The sequence below is a fragment of the Cetorhinus maximus genome, chromosome 3, assembly GCF_964194155.1.
Source record: "Cetorhinus maximus chromosome 3, sCetMax3.hap1.1, whole genome shotgun sequence".
Lineage (NCBI taxonomy): Eukaryota > Metazoa > Chordata > Chondrichthyes > Lamniformes > Cetorhinidae > Cetorhinus > Cetorhinus maximus.
Genome location: NC_135881.1, coordinates 11,121,422 through 11,137,993, shown reverse-complemented (window position 1 = coordinate 11,137,993; position 16,572 = coordinate 11,121,422). Strand labels below are relative to the sequence as shown.

The 16,572-nt window shown below is 42.3% G+C and overlaps 1 protein-coding gene across 3 annotated transcripts in view; it reads right to left on the bottom strand.

The window, feature by feature from the left end:
* The window catches only part of ctdspla (CTD (carboxy-terminal domain, RNA polymerase II, polypeptide A) small phosphatase-like a), a 190,745-nt gene that overhangs the window by 50,868 nt on the left and 123,305 nt on the right, over nucleotides 1-16,572 (bottom strand). The gene's annotated exons all lie outside the window — the stretch shown is intronic.

Genomic DNA, 16,572 nt, shown 5'->3' with positions numbered 1-16,572 from the left:
AGATCTTTTTAAGATTTTTGAGGAGAAGCTAAGAAAGTTTAATTTGTTTTCTTAAGAGAATTTTCAAGATGAAGGTTTACTAACAAAACTGATCCAATCTTACTGTTCACTATAGTGAAGGGTTCAAAAATCAGATGAATTCAGAGAAAATCAAATCAGATAAAACCTTTTGCCAAAAAGACAGACCTGCGGAATAAGTTAGCAAGAATATGGACTGTCTATGGGTTCAACTGACAATTACATGATTTTTTATATTCATTCATGGGGTGTGGATGTCACTGGCTAGGTCAATGTGCATTGCCCATCCCTAACTGCCCCTGTGGTGGTAAGCTACCTTTTGAACTGCTGCAGTCCATGCGGTGTGGGTTATACCCACAGGGCTGTTAGGGAGGGAGTTCCAGGATTTTGAACCAGCAACACTGAAGGAACAGCAATATATTTCCAAGTTAAGATGGTGAGTGGCTTGGAGGGGAACTCCCAGGTGGTGGTGCTCCCATGTCTGCTGCCCTTGGTCTTCTAGATGGTAGTGGTCATGGATTTGGAAGGAGCCTTGGCGAGTTCCTGCAGTGCATCTTGTAGATGGTACACACTGTTGCTACTGTACATCGGTGGTGGAGGGAGTGAATGTTTGTGGATGGAATGCCAATCAAGCAGGCTTTGTCCTGGATGGTGTCAACCTCGAATGTTGTTGGTGCTGCACGCATCCAGGCAAGTGGAGGGTATTCCATCGCACTCCTGACCTGTGCCTTGTAGACGGTGGACAGGCTTTGGAGAGTCAGGAGGTGAGTTACTTGCCACAGGATTCCTAGCTTCTGACCTGCTCATGTCTTTATATGGCTAGTCCAGTTCAGTTTCTGGTCAATGGTAACCCTCAGGATGTTGATAGTGGGGGATTCAATAGATTCTCTCTTGTTGGAGATGGTCATTGCCTGGCACTTGTGTGGCGTGAATGTTACTTGCCACTTGTCAGCTCAAGCCTGGATATTGTCCAGGTCTTGCTACGTTTGGACTTGAGCTGCTTCAGTATCTGAGGAGTTGCGAATGATGCTGAACATTTGCGAGCTTCCCACTTCTGACTTTTCGACCCAAGCACAGGCAAGGAAGTGAAGTCACAATCACAATCAGATGAGCCACGATCTTACTGAATGGCGGAGCAGGCTCAAGCAGTTTAATGGTCTACTCCTGCTGCCATTTATGTTATGTTCTAGAAGTGTGCACTTTACTTCAAGTATGGAGTGAAGTACAACCAATTTCTATACAAGTTTCTTTCTATATGACTCAACGTCTTATCTTTCCCCAACAAAGTTACTACAATCCCTTCAAGAGGCCCCCCACATGGTGCTCACTAATATTTTCCAAAATCAAATGTTAGAAGTTGCTGTGGTCACTACCCTAATAAAGCAGATCAGACGTGACACAATACAGCCAACACTGCACACATTCAGTTCAAGACTTGGTCAGGTAGTAATGGCAGCAGATCTTGCCCATTATGATACTTCCCTACAATAATTATGCAGCACTTTGAACAAGTAGTACTATAAAGTGTACCTCCCCCACAACACTCAATCTATGGAGGTTGGAGCATAAGAACAGGTATAGGCCAACAGGCAAAGAAAACAGAGATTGGAGAAAAAAGCAATTATTTTTACACAGTGGAAAGCTATCCCTTCTAATGTACTTTTTCACCAAAATTTCAGCAGAACCACTGGGTCTCCTGACCAAACGTACAACAGTAATCCTGTTCCTAAACTACATTACTGCTTTTGTGACATTACTGCTTTTGTGATCATGGTAAGAATGAAAAAGAAGCATATTATGTAATGGTGAGAAATTGCAGAGCTTTGAGATTCAAAGGGATCTGGGTATCCTAGTACATAAATCACAAAAGGCCAATATGGTACAGCAGGTAATTAGGAAAGCTAATAGAACATTTATTGTGAGGGGAATTGAATACAAAAATAGGAAGGTTATGCTTCAGTTGTACAGGGTACTGGTGAGACCACATCTGGGGTACTGTGTACAGTGTTGGCCTCCTTATTTAAGGAAGGATGTGAATACATTAGAAGCAGTTCAGAGAAGGTTTACTAGGCTAATACCAGGAATGGGTGGATTGTTTTATGAGGAAAGGTTGGACTGATTAGGCTTGTATCCACTGAGTTTAGAAGAATATGATGTGACAAGATCCTGAGGGGTCATGTCAGAGCGGATGTGGAGAGGATGTTTCGTCTCGTAAGAGAATCTAGAACCTGGGATCATGGTTCAAAAATAAGGGGTCGCTCATTTAAGGCAGGTGAGGAGAAATTTTTTCTCTCAGAATCGTGAGTCTTTGGAACTCTCTTCCTCAAAAGGTAGTGGGAGCAGGTTTTTGAATATTTTTAAGGCAGAGCTAGATAGATTCATGATTAACAAGGGAGTGAAAGGTCATTGGAGGTAGACAGGAGGTTACAATCAGATCAGCCATGATCTTATTGAATGGCAGATCAGGCTTGAAGGGCCGAGTGACCTATTCCTGCTCCTAGCTCATATGTTCGATATACAGGACTAGCAATTCTGGAGCTCAAATCCCATCATGGCGACATCTCAACATGAATACAGTAAATCCAGGCTGGCACCACGGAAATAATCTCGAAAGCTGCCAGATTGTCATCAAAAATCAGAAGGTTGGATCAGTAAAGGGCATTTGAGGAGACAGGCGACCACACTGGAGTGAGATGGAGACTGAGTGAGTAGCAAATTAGGTTCACGTGAGAATTCTGTGCACAGGGGAAAGAGGTACATAGGAATTATTTTAAGTGAGTAATGAAATCAACTAAATAACATGAGGAACAATGGCAGGACGAGTGTTACGTTGCAGCTGTGGAATGTGGGAGCTTCTGGACACCAAGGCGATCCATGACAAACGTGTTTGCAGAAAGTGTAAGCAGCTAGAGGAGTTCCAGATCAGGATCACTGATCTGGAAGCTAAACTGCAGACACTGCACAACATAAGGGAGGGCGAGAAATACCTGGACACTTTGTTCAGAAGACGTTCATGCCTCTTAGAATAGGGTCATCTGTTTTGGTCAGCAGTAAGGGACAGCAGGGTGTGAACGTGAGGCAGGTATTGGGACTGAGCAGACAGTAGTGGAGGAGCCTCAGACTTTGCAATTGTCCAACAGGTTTGAGGTGGACGAAAGCGAGGTTTGCAGGCTGGCCATAGCACAGGAAGCCGTTCAAGTAGGGGGAACAAACAGGAATGTAGTGGTAGTTGGGGACAGTATAGTGAGGGGGATTGACACTGTTCTCTGCAGCAAAGGGAGAGAGTCCAGAAGGCTGAGTTGCCTGCCCAGTGCCAAGGTTTGGGGCATCTGCTTAGGGCTGGAAAGCAATTTGCAGTGGGAGGGAGAGGATCCAGTCGTCGTGGTTCATGTAGGTACCAACGACATAGGCAGGACAAGGAAGGAGGTTCTGCATAGAGGTAATGTGTGGGCCCAGAAGATGTGGGTGCAATCCTCAATGAATATTTTGCATCAGTCTTCACAAGGGAAAAGGACAATGCAGGCATAGACATCAGGGTAGATGACTGTGAAATATTAGATGAAATTAACATTGAGAGATAGGAGGTACTAGTGGGTTTAGCAGCCTTAAAAGTGGATAAATCCGCAGGCCCGGATGAGATGTATCCCAGGCTGTTGAGGGAGGCAAGGGAAGAGATATGGGACCCTGGCAGTAATTTTCAAATCCTCTCTGGCCACATGTGAGGCTAACATTGTCCCTTTATTAAAAAAAGAGAAGGGACAGACCAGGTAATTACAGGCCAGTCAGTCTAACCTCGGTGGTGGGGAAGTTACTAGAAAGAATTCTGAGGGACAGAATATATCTGCACTTGGAGAGGCATGGATTAATCAGGGATAGTCAGCATGGATTTTGTTAAGGGAAGATAGTGTTTGACAAATTTTATCAAATTTCTTGAGGTGGTAAGCAGGAGTGTTGATGAGTGCAATGCATTTAATGTGGTCTACATGGACTTTAGCAAGGCTTTTGATAAGGTCCCTCATGGCAGACTGCTCAAGAAAGTAAAAGCCCATGGGATCCAAGGCAAAGTGGCACATTGGATGCAAAATCGGCTGAGAGGCAGGAAGCAGAGGGTGATGGTAGAGGGAAGTTTCGTGACTGGAAGTTTGTTTCCAGTGGGGTTCCACAGGGCTCGGTGCTGGGGCCCTTACTGTTTGTGGTGTACATAAATGATTTGGATTTAAATGTAGGAGGTATGATCAAGAAATTCACGGATGATACAAAAATTGGTAGGGTGGTAAATAGCGAGGATAGCCGTAAACTGCAGGAGGATATAAATGGTATGGTCAGGTGGGCAGAGCAGTGGCAATGGAATTCAACCCGGAAAAGTGTGAGGTAATGCACTTTGGGAGGGCTAACAAGGCAAAGGATTACATTATGAATGGTAGGACCCTGGAAAATACTGAAAATTACAGGGACCTTGGTGTGCATATCCAAAGATCCCTGAAGGTAGCAGGACAGGTAGATAAGGTGATTAAGAAGGTATATGGCATACATGCCTTTATTAGCCAAGGCATAGAACACAAGAGCAGGGAGGTTATGCTGGAACTGTATAAAATGTTGGTTAGGCCACAACTGGAGTACTGCATGCAGTTCTGGTCACCAACATATAGGAAGGATGTGATTGCACTAGAAAGGGTGCAAAGGAGATTTAACAGGATGCTGTCTGGGTTGGAGGGTCTGAGCTATGAGGAAAGATTGGATAGCCTGGGGCTGTTTTCCTTGGAGCAACGAAGGTTGAGAGGGGACCTGGTAGAGGTGTATAAGATTATGAGGGGCATAGATAGGGTGGATAGGAAGGCACTTTTTCCATTAGTAGAGGGGTCAATAACCAGGGGGCATAGATTTAAGGTAAGAGGTAGAAGGCTAAGAGGGGAGTTGAGGAGAAATATTTTCAGCCAGAGCGTGGTGGGAGTCTGGAACTCACTGCCTGAAAAGGTGATTGAGTCAGAAACTCTTGTAACATAGAATTAGTATTTAGATATTCACTTGCATTGCTATAGCCTCCAGGGATATGAGCCAAGCGCTGGAAAATGGGATTAATGTAGTCAGATTTTTGTTGACTGGCATGGACATGATGGGCCGAATGGCCTCCTCCTGTGCTGTAGACGTCTATAAGTCTATGCATAGTCAGTATGAGAAGCTCAGTACCAAATTAAGAAGCAGAACATCAAAAGGTAAGAATCTCTGGATTATTACTTGAGCCACTTGCAAATTGGCATACGGCAAATAAGATTAGGGAGATGAATGCATGGCTCAAAGGCTGGTGTGGGAGAAGTAGGTTCTGGTCCATGGGGCACTGGCACCAGTACTGGGAAAAGTGGGGGCTGTACCACTGGCACGGTCTACACCTGAACCATGCTGGGATGTGTGCTCTTGCGAATCGCAGAACTAGGGAAGTAGCGAGGGCTTTAAACTAAGCTGGGGGAGGGGTTGAGGGATCAAGCTTGGGTAGATTCAACTCAGGAGACCATAATAGTAATACGGGAAATGAGGGTCATAGATTAACAGGAAGGAACAGAGAAATAAACCCAAAGAATACACCAATAGTCAAGAATAGATGTTACAAAGATAACAAAAAGACAAAACTAAAGGTTCTGTATCTTAATGCCCATAGCATTCTTAACAAAATAAACGAATTGATAGCGCACATTGAAGTAAATGAATATGATCTGATAGCCATTATGGAGACGTGGCTACAGGATGACAAGGATTAGGTCTGGAATATGGAGGGATATATGATGTTCAATAAGAATAGGGAGCTAGGTAAAGGTGATGGGGTAGCACTGTTGATGAAGGATAGCATTGGTGCAATAGTTAGAGATGACCTTGGTCAGGATGTAGAATCAGTTTGGGTGGAGATGAGAAATAGTAAGGGAAAGAAGTCACGAGTGGGAGTGGTCTATAGGCCCCCTAACAGTAACCACAATATAGGGTAAAGTAAACAAGAAGAAATATTGAGTGCTTGTAATAAAGGGACATGGGTGATTTTAATCTACATATAAACTGGAAAAATAAGATTGGCAGTGGTGAGGAGTTCACAGAATGCTTTCGAGATAGTTTCTTAGAGAAGCATGTCTGGAACCAACCAGAGAGCAAGTTATATTAGTCTTGGTATTGTGTAATGTGACAGGATAAATTAATAACCTCAGAGTGAAGGCACCCCTAGGTACCAGTGACCACAATATGATTGAATTTTACATCCAGTTTGAAAGGAAAACTACTATTTTAAACTTAAATAAGGGCAACTATGTGGGCATGAAAGCTGAGCAAACTGAAGTAAACTGGGATACTTAGGCTAGAGGACAGGTCAATAGAGAAGCAGTGGCAGACATTTAAGGGGATATTTCAGAATACTCAGAATAAGTATATTCCTACTATAAAGAAAAATTATAAGGGGAGGAAAGCATCAAACTTGAGGAAAAAGCATATAATTGCACAAAGATAAGTTGCAGATCAGATGATTGGTCAGAATATAAAGAATGGCAGAGAATGGCTAAAAGGTTAATCAGGAGAAAGAAGTTAAAGAGTATGAGAGGGAGCTAGCTGGAAATGTAAAAACGGATAGCAAAAGTTTCTACAGGAATTTAAAAAAGAAAAAAGTAAAGTGAATGTTGGTCCTCTAGAGAGAGACAGTGGGGAGTTAATAAACAAATGAACAAATATTTTGCTTCTGTGTTCACAATAGAGGATATAAAAAACATTCCAGTAATAGCTGTAAATCAGGTGGTGGAAGGGGGACTTGGTGAAATTACAATCACTAGGGAAGCAGTATTGAACAAACTGTTGGAGCTGCGGACTGACAAATCTCCAAGTCCTGATGGACTTCATCCTAGGGTCTTAAAAGAAAGAGATGGCTAATGAGGTAGTAGATGCATTGGTGTTTATTTTCCAAAGTTCGCCAGATTCTGGAAAGTAGTAAATATAACCCCTTTATTCAAGAAGGGAGGGAGGCAAAAAACATGAAACTATAGGCCAGTTAGCTTGATGTCTGCCATGGGGAAGGTGTTAGAATCAATCATTAAGGAGGTTATAGCCAGGCACTTAGAGAAACTCAAGTTAATTGGGAAGAGTCAGCATGGTTTTGTGAAAGGGAAATCATATTTAACCAATTTATTGGAATTCTTTGAAGGAGTAACATGCTCTGTGGATAAATGGGAGCCAAGAGACGTGCTGTGCTTGGGATTTCCAGAAGGCATTTGATAATGTGCCACATCAAAGGTTATTGTGGAGAATATAAGCAGATGGTGTAGGGGATAACGTATTAGCATGGACAGAAGATTGGCTGGCTGGCATAAAAGAGAGTATGCATAAATGGGCCTTTTTCTGATTGGCAGAATGTGATGAGTGGAGTACCGTAGGGATCTATGCTGGGCTTGAACAATTTATATCAATGGCTTAGATGAGGGGAGTGAAGATATGGTAGCTAAATTTGCAGATGACACAAAGATAGGTAGGAAAGTATGTTGTGAAGAGGCCATAAGGAGGTTCCAGATGGATATAGATAGGTTGAGTGAGTGGACAAAAATCTGGCAGATGGAGTATAATGTAGGAAACTGTGAAGTTGTTCACTTTGGAAGAATAAAAAAGCATATTACTTAAACGGAGAATGGTTGCAGAATTCCAAGGTGCAGAGGAACTAGATGTCCCACTGCATGAATCACAAAACGTTAGTGTGCAGGTACAGCAAGTAATCAAGAAGGCTAACGGAATGCTAATCTTTTATTATGAGAGGAACTGAACATAAAAGTAAGGATGTTATGCTTCAGTTATACAGGGCATTGGCGAGACCACCTCGAATATCGTATGCAGTTTTGGCCTCCTTATTTAAGGAAGGATGTAAATTCGTTGGAGGCAGTTCAGCAGAGGTTTCCTAGATTGGTACCTGGAATAAGTCTTATGAGCAAAGGTTGGACAGACTTGGCTTGTTCCTGCTGGAGTTTAGAAGAGTGAGGGGTGACTTGATTGAAGAAGCGTATAAGATCCTGAACAGTATTGACAGGGTGGACGTGGAAAGGATGTTTCCTCTTGTGGATGAGAACAAGGGGGCACTGTTTTAAAATTAGGGGTTGCCCTTTTCGGGCAGAGACGAGGAGAAGTTTTTTTCTCTCAGAGGGTTGTGCGACGTTGGAACACTCTGCCTCAGAAGGCAATAGAGGCGGGGTCATCGAATATTTTTAAGGCAGAGGTAAATAGATTCTTGTTAGGCAAGGCAATCAAAGGTTATTAGAGGTAAATGGGAATGTGGAATTCAAAACACAAAACAGATCAGCCATGATCTTATTGAATGGCAGAGCAGGCTTGAGGGGCTGAATGGCCTACTTCTGCTGAAAAAAAAGAGACTTTTCATTGCAATATTTAAATCCACAGCTGCATGTAACAATTTCCTTACATGTCTAAATGGGCTCCATCCTGTACTCAAATTCACCTCTGAAATGGAGCAGTAAAAATGAACTCCCCTTCCTTGATATATTAGTTGAGAGATCTACCATAGTCTTATCACAAGCCTACCTTCATTGGTCAATATATGCATTGGGATTCTTACAGTTCCATTCACTATAAGATTGTCTTATCAGCAAACTTGTAAATAGAGCCCAAGCCATTTGCTTACCACCTAAGCTTGATGCTGAAATAGCACATCCTGCAGGATAATGGCTACCCTGATCACATCATTTCGCACTGTATATCACGCTAACCCATGAATGGGCCTAAGGCTGTCACTTTCGGTCCTGAAAAGTGCCCAGTCTACCTCAGATTACCCTGGAAGGGCAAGGTATCTCAAAAATTTGAACAACAGGTGTTTCAACAACTGTTTCACGCTGCCAAAGATTGGCAGATCATGTCAAACGGCATGTCCCAACAACTGCTCACAACAGGCAGGGTATAGACTGTACCCAACCAGCCCGCGCTTGAAAGATTTAAAACAATATTAGATGTGATTCCGCAACTGGACAACATTTGCTGAACAATCCTCAGTGTGCTAAGAATTATGCTGACAGCTAATTTAAAATGATCAGTCGGGCTCGCAATGTGGCACATTCGCGTATACTGGAAGCTACATATATTAATACACAGGGCCCTGTTCTTTGCAGACAGAAAGAGTATGTACACACACTGCACCTGTTTCAACTAAACAAAATAAGTGACAGTCAATCGCGTGACCAATCAGGGTCAAGCTGCTTGGTTTAAATTTTAAACAATGCTTGGCAGTTAACCAACAGTCACCATCAGTGGTACATTCTCCATGGCAATGCCACTTGCCAACCAATCGGCACTCTATTCACATACAGTATAAATTGTTTTCCTCCTTATATTAGTATTCTTGCGAGTGCCCTGATGAGTGCAAGATGAAAAGGTTAGCCATGCCTCTTTTTTCAGCAATACTCAAGTTCTGTACTACCAGGAGGTAGAGGTACAGCTCAGGCAGCTGAAGCTACAGACACCAAGATGAAGCCATTGAAATCCGGGATGCTCAAGAAGCCAGAATTAAATGACCGCAGGTACCTCAGAGGGTTTTGGGGCGGGTCGAGATTATAGAGATAGGGAGGGGCGAGGCCATGGAGAGATGCGAAAACAGGCATCAGAATTTTAAAATCAAGGCATTATTTGAGCAGGATCCAGTGTAGATCATTGAGCCATAGGGGTGATAGGAGTACAGGAGTTCATGCGGATAAGGACATGGGCAGCAGAGTTTTGGATGACCTCAAAGCATGAATGAGGATTTCAACAGCGTATAAGCTGAGGGAGGGGAGAAGTCGGGCGATGTTAGAGAAGGAAATAGGCTGTCTTAGTCATGATGGATATGTGGTCACGATGGATATGTGGTCAGAAGTTCATCTCTGGGTCAAATAAATTTGATACCAAGGTTGTAAATAGTCTGGTTTAGTTTCCAACACTTGCAAGGGAGAGGGATGGAGTCGGTAACTAGGGAATGGAGTTTGGAGCAGGCACTAAAGACAATGGCTTCAGTCTTCCCAATATTTAACTGGAGGAAATTTCTGACCATCCAGCTCTTGATGTCAGGTGAGCAGTCTGATAATTTAACAACAGTGGAGGAGTTGGGAGAGGTGGTGGTGAGGTAGAGCTGAGTGTCGTCAGCGTGCATGTGAAAACTAACGCTGTGTTTTCAGATGATGTCACCAAGGGGCTGCATTTAGACAAGAAATAGGAGAGGGCCAAGGACAGAATCTTGGGGGACCCCAGGGCCAACACGCTATTTCAGTCATGTAAAAAAAATTGTTACATTAATACAGCTCCTTTCATAAATTCAGGATGTATCAAACCACTTTATAATGAAGTCCTTTTGACGTGTAGTCACTGATGTAACGCAGGAAACACAGCAGCCAAGTTGGGCATAACAAGCTCCAAACAGCAACGTGATAATGACCAGATAGTCTGTTTTTTGAAAAAAAGTTGTTGGTTGAGGAATAAATATTGACCAGGAGACCAGGAAGATCTCCCTTGCTTTTCTTCCACGTGGTTCAGCGCAGTCTGTGAAGCGACTTTCCACTTAGCATGTTTCCGATTTAAGCTCCAAAGCCGCAGAAAAAGTGCCAAGCCACGGACAAGGTGAGGTGCTCCCAAAGGGAGAGAAAATATTAATAAATCAATCAACAAAAGTCATGGGGCTATGTTCTGGGCACAAGTGAAGACTTATAGGCAGGGTGACCACTGTCTCAGTCCAAGATCAATGAATTACACTGGAATACCCCAAAAAAGCAGGGGGACGAGAGCAGAATGCTTTCAAAAATTCACTTGAAAAAAAGAGTTGTTCAGTTTGACCAGCAGTCCTACATTAAAATAAGGTGACTCATATAGTGTTCTTTCTGTAGCCCTGTATGTAACGCAGGCTGCATATTTTGAAATGCTCCAAAAATAAGTAGCAAACTCCAAAGCAGCTCTTAAGAGTAAAATTCACACCCTGTAAAACCCCATGTTGTTTTCATCTGCTGAAATACACATATTGTAATTAACCATTTATTGGATCTCAGCTTCTTCCAGCATGCACTTTGGAAGCACTCTGTGAAATGATGCCTAATAGAGCACATCATAACAAGGCTACGTTGAGGGCATATTCTTCCATTAAAGGATCAACCCCAGGCAATGAGTGTCGCGAGAGAGGTTATGTATTTATTGCTGAAATCTACAAACCTGAAAAATGTGTATGGCATAATTGCAGCAATATTGTAAACCTCTGCCACATTCAACTCAAAATAGTTTACAGCATTCATCACTTCTACAGAATACAGTGACACTAATCGCATATTTACTGTTTCACCAGGAGCGCTGATGTCAGCACAGCACGCTGAACTGTACGAGGTAGGATTGCTGTCACAGCAGTCTGGTGTGCATCACCAGGAGGTGGTTCCTCCTCTAGCTGAAAGATCAGAGAATCAAACTTGCTGTCAGAGGTGAAAACATGTTCCTTGGCCACCGATGAGCTGTGCAGCTCAGACTGCCATGGAGGTTCAAGATGATATTTTGCATTCACTGACCTGTATGGAGCTAAAGCACAGAAACTGAACTTTCAGTTGACCTGGTTTGTGCGCCACATGTGCCCGCCCCTTTCATCTCACTCTACTCGCATAACTTTCTATTTCTTTTTCCCCTTCATGTGTTTATCTAGCTTCCCCTAAAGACATCCATACTACTGGTCTCACTCATTGTGGCAGTAAGTTCCACATTTTAACCACTCTCTGGGTAAAGAAGTCTCTTCTGAATTCCCTATTGGCTTTATTCATAACTATCTTATGCTTATGGATCCTAATCTCCTGAAACAGGCTGGGGAAACTCCAAACAACACTAGCCTCCCATGAATTCCACCAACATTATTAACACAAGCTGTAGTGCATTGCAAGGATGCAGCAGGTCTCAGACCGTGACTACATATCTCATCTTAACCACAAAACCTTATATGGTTTGCTAACAAACTTCAATTAGACACAGGTTTCCTGGTTTTCAAGTTAAATGAAAAATCCCACCTAAGAACCAAACCTACAGAAAATAAAATAATGGGATGCTAACAAAATATTCTTACCGTTGACACAACTTTGAAATTTCAGCTGCACAATTATACCGGTGAACGAGAGATTCGTCACGCTCATCTTTCCTCTTTTGGGTGAAACATGACTGTCACATTTACTTTAAGCAACAAACACTAAATCCGGTGAAACTATGACTTAAAAAAAAACCAAAGTAGCTCCCAAACCCATAAAGTAAGTCAGAGAACTGGAAAAGTTAGTCATCAAAAATGTTGTTATACAATAAAAGGAGACAACTATTCATCCTATTGTACCTGTTTCGCACACAACTTTTTTAAGCAGCCAGTGGTTAGGATCTGAAATGCACTGCCTGAGTGTATGGCGGAGGCAGATTCAATTCAGAAGGGAACTAAACTGTTAGTCGAAAAGGAATAATGTGCAGGGTTAAGGAAGAAGGCGAGAGAATGGCACTAAGTAAATTGCTCATTCAGAGAGCCGGTGCAGACACAATGGGCCAAATGGTCTCCTCCTTTGCTATAAAGATTCTGTGATAGCTCGGAACATAGGACAGGAGTAGGCCATTCAGCCCTTCAAGCCTGCTCCACCGTTTAGTAAGATCATGGCTGATCTGACTGTGGTCTCAACTCCACTTTCCTGTCTGCATCCCCCCACCCTCCACAACCCTCAACTCCCTTATCTATCAAAAATCTGTCTAACTCAGCTTTGAATAAATTCAATGACCTAGCCTCCACTGCTTTCTGGAGAAGAGACTTCCACAAACTAACGAGCCTCAGAGAAAAAAATTCTCCTTATCTCAGTTTTAAATGGTAGACCTTTTATTTTTAAATATATCCCCTAAGTTCTAGTCTCTCCCATAAGAGGAAACATACTTTCAGCATCACCCTATCAATTCCCCTCAGGATCTTAAATGTTTTGATAAGATCGCCTCTCATTCTTCGAAACTCTAATGGCTATAGGCACAACCTGTTCAGCCTTTCTTCCTACGATAAGCCTCTCATCCCAGCAATGAGTCGAGTGAACTTCTTCTGAACTGCTTCTAATGCATTAAACCCTTTTTCAAATAAGGAGACCAAATCTGTAAACAGTACTCCTGATGTGGTCTCACCAAGGCCCTGTGCAGCTGCAGCAAAGCTTCCATATTTTTATATTCCATTCCCCTTAGAATAAATGCCAACATTCCATTTGCCTTCTTAATCACTTGCTGTACCTGCAGGACACTTATGTACCACCAAGCTCTGCAATCTCTCTACATTTAAACAGTATACTGCTTTCCTATTCTTCACACAAGCCAAGGTGGACAAGTTCACATTTTACCACATTATACTCCATTTGCCAATTTTTTCTCACTCCCTTTGCAGGTTCTCTACCTCCTTTTGACAACTTACTTTCCTACCTATCTTGGTGTCAGCGACAAATTTAGATATCATTCAGTCCCTTTATCCAAGCCACTGATGTAGATTGTAAATAGTTGAGACCCCTGCACTGATCCCTGTTGCACTCCACTAGTTTTAGCTTGCCAACTCAAAAATAACCCATTAATCCCTATTTCTCTGCTTCCTGTTAGCTAACCAACCTTTGCCATACTAATACCTCCCTCACCCTCCACACCATGAGCTCTTATTTTGTGTAGTAATCTTTGATGTGATACTTTTGGAAATCCAAGTACACCACATCTACAGGCTCCCCTTTGTCCACCTTGCTCATTACTTTCTCAAATGCCGTGAATAAATTAGTTAAACAGGATTTCCCTTTCACAAAACAATGTTGACTCTGTCTGATCCCTTTATGATTTTCTAAGTATCGTGCTGTAATCTCCTTAATAATGAATTCTAGCAATTTCCCTATGGCAAACATTAGGCTAACTGGCCTATAATTTCCAGCTGTCTCCCTCCTTTCTTGAATAAAGGTGTTACATTTGCTATATTCAAATCTGCTGGGTCCCTTCCAGAATCTATAGAGTTTTGGAAGATTATAACCAATGCATCTACTATATTCTTTTAAGGCCCTCGGATGCATGCTATCAGGTGCTCGGGACTTGTCAGCCTTTAGTTCTAATAGTTTTCCCAGTACCTTTTTTCTGGTGATGGTGATTGCTTTAAGTACCCCCCTCCCTTTCACCTCTTAATTTTCAAGTTTTCTAAGTCTTCTACAATGATGATAGACACAAAATACCTGTTCAATGCTTCCACCATTTCCTTTTCTCCCCCCCCACCATTATTAATTCCCTGAACTCTCTCTCTCTCTAGAGGACCAATGCTCACCTTCGTTACTCTTTTCCTTTCTAAATACTTGTTTGAAAGATCCCAATTCGTCCCACTCTAACCGCTCTTTCCCCAGTGTGATGGATTAAAGATGACCAGCTTTCTCCAAATCCAGGTCTTAAGTAAACTAGATTGCAACTAGTGTTGTACCACACAGGTTATTAGCAGCCAAACTAAGATATCCATCATTACACCACTAACACACCAACATTTCAGATCAGCGCACAAAGTAGCTATCAGTGGTTAGGCTTTATGTCTGGGAGGAAGTCCCACAAAATGGACTATTCCCCTGGAACTGACCATTCCTCCTTTTTGCAGAAATACAAAACTAGGTTAATTGATAAATGTAGGAAAATGGCCAAGGGCGATTGTGTAACGCATCACAGCAAGAGTAGGAGATAAAGTCATTCAAGAAGTGCATCTGCCTGAAACACTGTTTTCTCTGGTGAGCACGCGGTCTGTTTCCAGTATTTGCCTTCTTTTTCCTTTTCACTCCAAAGTAATGGGTATTAGAAGCTTGCAGGAAGCAGGAGAAATGGATGATGAAGGGAGTTGGGGTGGGGGGATGACCATTTTAAGATCAATGGCGAAAATGAATTAGAATAGGAAGCAGTGTGCCAACTCTTGATTTCAAAGTGATGAGGATGCAAGCAAAGAACAGGGTGTCCCAAGCCACTTGGCAGCCAACTAATTACATTTAAAGACTGGCCACTGTTGATAAGCAGACAAATGCAGCAGCCATTATGCACGCCACAAGTCCCACAGGTGGCAATGAGACAAATTTTCAGGTAATGTGCTTTTAGTTATGTTTGTTTGAGGGATAAATGCTGACCATGATATGAGGAGGCGCATTGTTCTCTGCAAAGTGTTATGGACGTTTTACATCCACCTGAGTAGACAGATGTGGCCTGCTTAACATCTCTACCAAAAGATAATGCACTGAATGTCAGTTTAAATTGCGTGCTCAGGTCTTGGAGCGGAGCTTGTACCCACAGCTATCTGACATCAAGGTGAGACTACGACACACTGAGCTGACAGTGGATGCAAAAAGGGAAAATAGAAAGAAAAGTCAGCATCATTTCAAGGAATCATAGAATGATACAGAAGAGGCGGCCATTCAGCCTATCTTGCCTGTGCCAATTAATCTCATATTCATTGATTTTATTTCCCTATAGCCCCTTGAAGTATTTATCCAATTTTCTATTCAATATTACTATTGAATCTGTTTCTATCACCCTTTCAGGCAGTGCATTCCACAATGTATCCTCACCTCCCAACTGGTTCTTTTGCCATTTACAGTCTAGGATTGATAAACGATGTACCAAGCCCAGTAAAAAAAACTGCAGTCTTTTCCCACGGGGCTTCACTTTAAAAAAAAATTTAAGCCTTCTGCTTTATAAAAATTATACCAAACAAAGCCCTATTCATTGCATAGTGAGTATTGAACTTATCACAGCAATTATATAAAAAAACTGCACGAAAACTGCAGAGTTAAATTTCTTCTCACAAACACAAATTTCAGTGACATTATAAGTTTGATTACAAAGCGCTACCAGAAAGACATAGTTCAACATTTAACAGTGCATTAAAACAATAACCTGCATTTATATAGCACCTTTAACATGGTAAAAATTACCCAAGAATCCACAGGAACGATTATGAAACAAAATGTAACACCAAATCACATAAGGAGGTATTAGGACAGCTGATCAAATTTTGGTCAAAAGAGGTAGGTTTTAAGAGGTGTTTAAAAAGGATAGAGAAGGTAGATAGATAGAGAGGTTTGGGGCACAGCCACCAAAGCAGGAGTGATTAAAATCAGTATGTGCAAGAGGCCAGAATTGCAGGTGGAGGGCTGGAGAAGATTGCATTGATAGGGAGGGGTGTTGGGCTGGTGAAGTTTACAGTGATAGGGGGAGAGCATGACGTATCAATGGAATAAAAAAATCTGGGGGAAATGACTGTTGCTGGAATGCTTTCCTTTGCTTGGTTATCTATACATGGTCACACCTCACTCAGGCATTCTCGTTCAGTGGACCTTTTATTATTTGACTGCATGCAGCAAGTGAGATTTGTTTGCTGTAGTTATTTGTGCTTCGGCGCCTTTTTTAAACTCCTGGCACCAACACTTGGATATTCACGCCAATGAAAGGAGCCTTTTAGAACAGGAGCTCTTTCTGCCAATACATACCAATTCTGGATACAAAATAAGACATTGGCTGGGCTGTGTTGAAATATAGAAACAGCACTCTCCT